We start from the raw sequence: 6,000 nt of genomic DNA on the forward strand, positions 1-6,000 counted from the left end.
CCCCTAGAGTCTTTGGCAGCTTCTGGACTGGGCTGTGCACATCCCTCCCAAAGCAATCATATGCAAAGGGTCTTTTTCACTTGTGTGGTCATGAATGAACAGTTTCAGACATTAGGTGTGTCCCCTGTGCTGTGTGAGTCATCCCAAGGTTGGCAGCATCTGCCACTTTCTGTTCAAGTCCCCTCCCTTATGCCCTGGGTGGCAGGGGGGTAGAAGGGCTGGAGTACCCAAACTATACTTGTCAAAGCTTTTCTACATCTTTTCTTTGCACTGGGGTTTGAACTCAGGACCTCACACCACTTGAGCCGTTCGACCAGGCTGCTTTGATGGGTATCTTTGAGATAGAGTCTCAGGAACTACTTGCCCAGGGCTGGCTTCAAACCATGATCTCCTGATCTCAGCCTCCTGAGTAGTACTACAGGTGTGTGCCAAAGGTGCCTGGCTTCAATAATCTTTAGTGGGTTTCATTATGCTAGTCTCACACATCCATACAACGTATTTTAATCGTATTTACCTCCATCATCTTCTACTTTCTCCCTCCCCACTCCCACTGGTTCCTCCACACACACCATAAAATTTGCCACTTGAAAATGTGCTATTCAGTCACTTTTAGTATGTTCACAAGGTTGTATAACCAACCAACATTGCTATCTGATTTTAGAACATTTTCATCATCCTACAGAGAAACTTGTACCCATTAGTAGTTACTCCCTAACTCTTACCCCCAATCTTGGACACAGAAACCATTCATGTACTTTCTCTCTCTAGAATCATGTTTTGTTGTTGTTGTTTTGGTGGGACTGGGGCTTGAACTCAGGGCTTCATGCTTTCCAGGCAGGCACTCTACCACTTGAGCCACTCCTCCAGCCCTGTTTTGAGATAGATTTTTTTGAGATTGGGTCTTGTGAACTATTTGCCTGGGCTGGCTTTGAACCATGATCCTTCAGATCGCTGCCTCCTGAGTAGCTGGGATTACAGAGTGAGCCACTAGCTCCCACCTGGCCCCAAAACACCCCTCATGAAATGGGGGCATGTGCACAAGGGTCCCTAATTATAGCTCATTGAATTCACATGCATAGTCAGTCAATCCGTCAATCACCAAAAGCCACTCCTAATACCAAGCAGATCCCCCTCTGCTCACCCCTTGTAGGGCATAAACACCAAGACCAAGCCCCCAGAGCTCTTGAGCTTCAGGTGCTGCACTAAAGCCACCTCGCTCAGAGCCCGTCACCCCTTTCTTAGGAAGAGTACTTTCATGCTTTCATTCTCAATAAAACTTTGCTATGACTTTGCAATCTGTGGTCTCAGCTCAATTCTTTGTTCAAGACACCAAGGACTTGAGATCTTCTTGACCAGGGTCTTCTGAGATCACCACTGGTAACACTGTGACACTCACTGGTCCCCACACTGGCTCTCATGAATGGCAGTCATGACTGTTCCAACCACAGAAAGCGTACGACTCCACAAAAGACAACCCTGTAGATGAATAAACAATTTGATTTATAATTTATCTGTTTGATTTGGGTTAGTATTAGTCAGTCCCTAGAAGTCTGACCAACTCTGCCATGCACTGTGGATGAGGTTCCAGGAAAGACAAGGATTTGGGAATGAGACCAAGGTGTCAGAGAAAGGGTCTTTCTGGAATGGCTCCCAACTACCTGCTCTGAAGACCATCACGTACTTCTCTTCAGAATCTCAAGGAATACAACAGATGAAGGGAAAATGTGTCTGTCAGATGACATAGTTCTCTTCCTTCCTTTCCTTTTTTTCCTTTTCTCTCTCTTTTTTTTTTCAGTACTGGAGCTCAAACTCAGGGCCTACACCTTGAGTCACTCCACCAGCCCTATTTTTGTGAAGGGTTTTTCTTTTTTTTTTTAATTACTCATATGTGCATACAAGGCTTGGTTCATTTCTCCCCCCTGCCCCCACCCCCTCCCTTACCACCCACTCCGCCCCCTCCCTCTCCCCCCACTCCCTCAATACCCAGCAGAAACTATTTTGCCCTTATTTCTAATTTTGTTGTAGAGAGAGTATAAGCAATAATAGGAAGTGACAAGGGTTTTTGCTGGCTGAGATAAGGATAGCTATACAGGGCATTGACTCACATTGATTTCCTGTGCGTGTGTGTTACCTTCTAGGTTAATTCTTTTTGATCTAACCTTTTCTCTAGTTCCTGGTCCCCTTTTCCTATTGGCCTCAGTTGCTTTTAAGGTATCTGCTTTAGTTCCTCTGCGTTAAGGACGACAAATGCTAGCTAGTTTTTTAGGTGTCTTACCTATCCTCACCCCTCCCTTGTGTGCTCTCGCTTTTATCATATGCTCAAAGTCCAATCCCATTGTTGTGTTTGCCCTTGATCTAATGTCCACATATAAGGGAGAATATACGATTTTTTGTCTTTTGGGCCAGGCTAACCTCACTCAGAATGATGTTCTCCAATTCCATCCATTTACCAGCGAATGATAACATTTCGTTCTTCTTCATGGCTGCATAAAATTCCATTGTGTATAGATACCACATTTTCTTAATCCATTCGTCAGTGGTGGGGCATCTTGGCTGTTTCCATAACTTGGCTATTGTGAATAGTGCCGCAATAAACATGGGTGTGCAGGTGCCTCTGGAGTAACCTGTGTCACAGTCTTTTGGGTACATCCCCAAGAGTGGTATTGCTGGATCAAATGGTAGATCAATGTCTAGCTTTTTACGTAGCCTCCAAATTTTTTTCCAGAGTGGTTGTAGTAGTTTACATTCCCACCAACAGTGTAAGAGGGTTCCTTTTTCCCCGCATCCTCACCAACACCTGTTGTTGGTGGTGTTGCTGATGATGGCTATTCTAACAGGGGTGAGGTGGAATCTTAGCGTGGTTTTAATTTGTAGTTCCTTTATTGCTAGAGATGGTGAGCATTTTTTCATGTGTTTTTTGACCATTTGAATTTCTTCTTTTGAGAAAGTTCTGTTTAGTTCACTTGCCCATTTCTTTATTGGTTCATTAGTTTTGGGAGAATTTAGTTTTTTAAGTTCCCTATATATTCTGGTTATCAGTCCTTTGTCTGATGTATAGTTGGCAAATATTTTCTCCCACTCTGTGGGTGTTCTCTTCAGTTTAGAGACCATTTCTTTTGATGAACAGAAGCTTTTTAGTTTTATGAGGTCCCATTTATCTATGCTATCTCTTAGTTGCTGTGCTGCTGGAGTTTCATTGAGAAAGTTCTTACCTATACCTACTAACTCCAGAGTATTTCCTACTCTTTCTTGTATCAACTTAAGAGTTTGGGGTCTGATATTAAGATCCTTGATCCATTTTGAGTTAATCTTGGTATAGGGTGATATACATGGATCTAGTTTCAGTTTTTTGCAGACTGCTAACCAGTTTTCCCAGCAGTTTTTGTTGAAGAGGCTGCTATTTCTCCATCATATATTTTTAGCTCCTTTGTCAAAGATAAGTTGCTTATACTTGTGTGGCTTCATATCTGGGTCCTCTATCTGTTCCACTGGTCTTCATGTCTGTTTTTGTGCCAGTACCATGCTGTTTTTATTGTTATTGCTTTGTAATATAGTTTGAAGTCAGGTATTGTGATACCTCCTGCATTGTTCTTCTGACTGAGTATTGCCTTGGCTATTCGTGGCCTCTTGTGTTTCCATATAAATTTAACAGTAGATTTCTCAATCTCTTTAATGAATGTCATTGGAATTTTGATGGGAATTGCATTAAACATGTAGATTACTTTGGGGAGTATCGACATTTTTACTATGTTGATTCTACCAATCCATGAGCATGGGAGATCTCTCCACTTTCTATAGTCTTCCTCAATCTCTTTCTTCAGAAGTGTATAGTTTTCCTTGTAGAGGTCTTTCACATCTTTTGTTAGGTTTACACCTAGGTATTTGATTTTTTTTGAGGCTATTGTAAATGGAATTATTTTGTGAAGGGTTTTTCGAGATAGGGTCTCACAGACTATTTGCCTGGGCTGGCTTCGAACCTCAATCCTTCTGATCTCTGCCCCCTGAGTAGCGAGGATTACAGGTGTGAGCCACCAGCACCTGGCTCCTTTTCTCTTTCTTTTTTTCCCTATCCTTGTTTTTTGTATTGTTTTATGTAGTTTTATTATCATATTGTTGTAATGGGGGTACATCGTGACATTTTCAAAAGTTCTTACACTGTATCATAGTTGAATTCACCCCTCCATCATTCTCCTTTACCCTCTCTTCCCCATTCCTGGAATAGTCTCAATAGGTCTCATTTTTCCATTTTCATACACGAGTACATAATATTCCACCATATTCACCTCCTCCACCCTTTCCTTATGTCCTCCCCCTCCCACTGGTGCCAACCCCCAGACAGGACCTGTTTTACCTTCCTGTCCTCCGTTTTTGAAAAAAGACATTTTTGTTTGCTTAAGATAGCTGTACAGGGAGTTTCCTTGTGACATTTCCAAGTATATATACATGTATATATATATAATATTCTCTTTCTCTTGTTCTCCACTGAGCTACATCCCCCAGCCCCACACAACTTTTAAACTATGACAGTTCCAATAGTCAGTAATCAGTCAATATCAACAGTCAATGCATACAACGCATAAAACAGACTGCAAGATGCAGTAAAGCCCAGTGTGCCCAGAGAACCCAACCTCTGGCGATAAATGCAAGACTGAGCTGTAGTTCCACAGCCTGCTGCCTCCTGACCATGAGCTGGTCAAATCAAAGGCTGCTGTGTCTCCCTGCATTGCTTCTCAATTCCTAGAATCCCTGCCAGGCTGGTGCAGCTGTGGAAGTGTTGGGGTCATGATGCTCTGTCCCTGTAGTTGCATGGGACCCCAGATCACTCAGAAGGTTGCCAGCCCTAAGGACGGGGACTGAGGGGTCCGGCTGTCTGCAGGGCTCCTGATTCAGCATCCCACCTGAAGAGGCTTGGAAGCTACAAAGAGGGCTTGGACTCACAAGGAAAATGACTTCTTTCCCAAAATGCCTCCCATTACACCAAATGGAAGGCCATTACATCAAAAGAACCCATTTCTACAGAATCACCCTGGGAGAATGATGTCATGGTGAAGCCAGAGTTTTAGGCTACAAGCTCCACTCTCTGAGGGTCCACACATCAGGTCTGTCCACTCACACCAATATGCCAAATAAAACGACCAGTTGCGGGCTCTCGTGGCTCACGCCTGTAACCCTAGCTACTCATAAGGCAGAGATCAGGAGGATCAAGGTTCAAAGCCAGTCTGGGCAAATAGTTTGTGGGACCCTATCTTGAAAAAACTCATCATAAAAAAGGGCTGGTGAGGTGGCTCAAGGTGAAGTCCCCAAGTTCAATCCCTGCTATTGAAAAAAAAAAAAGAGGCCAGTAATGGTGAAGGGCAGAGAAAGGAAACTTAACATGACACAGATCACTGAGGGAAGAGGCAAAGTCTGCATTTCAGCCCGTCTTTGGGGTACAGACATGAGCTTCAGGGGTTTTGTTTGGTTTTTTGGGGGTACTGGGCTTTGAACTCAGGGCCTCATACTTGCTAGGCAGGTGCTCTACCACTTGAGCCACTTCTCAGCCCTTTTTGCTGAGGTTATTTTTTTTTCCAGTACTGGGAATCGAACCCAGGGCCTCATGCATGCCAGGCAAACACTTAACCACTGAGCCATATCCCCAGCTGCTGTGGTTATTTTGGAGATAGGGTCTCACTCTTTGCCCAGGCCGGCCTGGACCTTGATCCTTCTATTTTATGCTTCCTGCCATTGCTAGGATAACAGGCTTGCCTCACCACACCCAGGCTTTTTTTCTGTCTGGCACACTGTTTGTCCAGGCTGGCCTTGAACTGCACTCCTGCTGATCTCAGCCTCCCAAGTAGCCAGGATTACAACATGAGCCACCGGCATAGGCTAAAATTATAAAATTATTACTATTATACTTTACATTTTTTTAAACTTAGTCTCTGCCATCCAATGTGCTGCACATCTGAATCAACACCACAATGCTCAGATCAGACCTCAGCCCAGCTGCCATGTGGATGG

Source organism: Castor canadensis, chromosome 2 (genome assembly GCF_047511655.1).
Source record: "Castor canadensis chromosome 2, mCasCan1.hap1v2, whole genome shotgun sequence".
Lineage (NCBI taxonomy): Eukaryota > Metazoa > Chordata > Mammalia > Rodentia > Castoridae > Castor > Castor canadensis.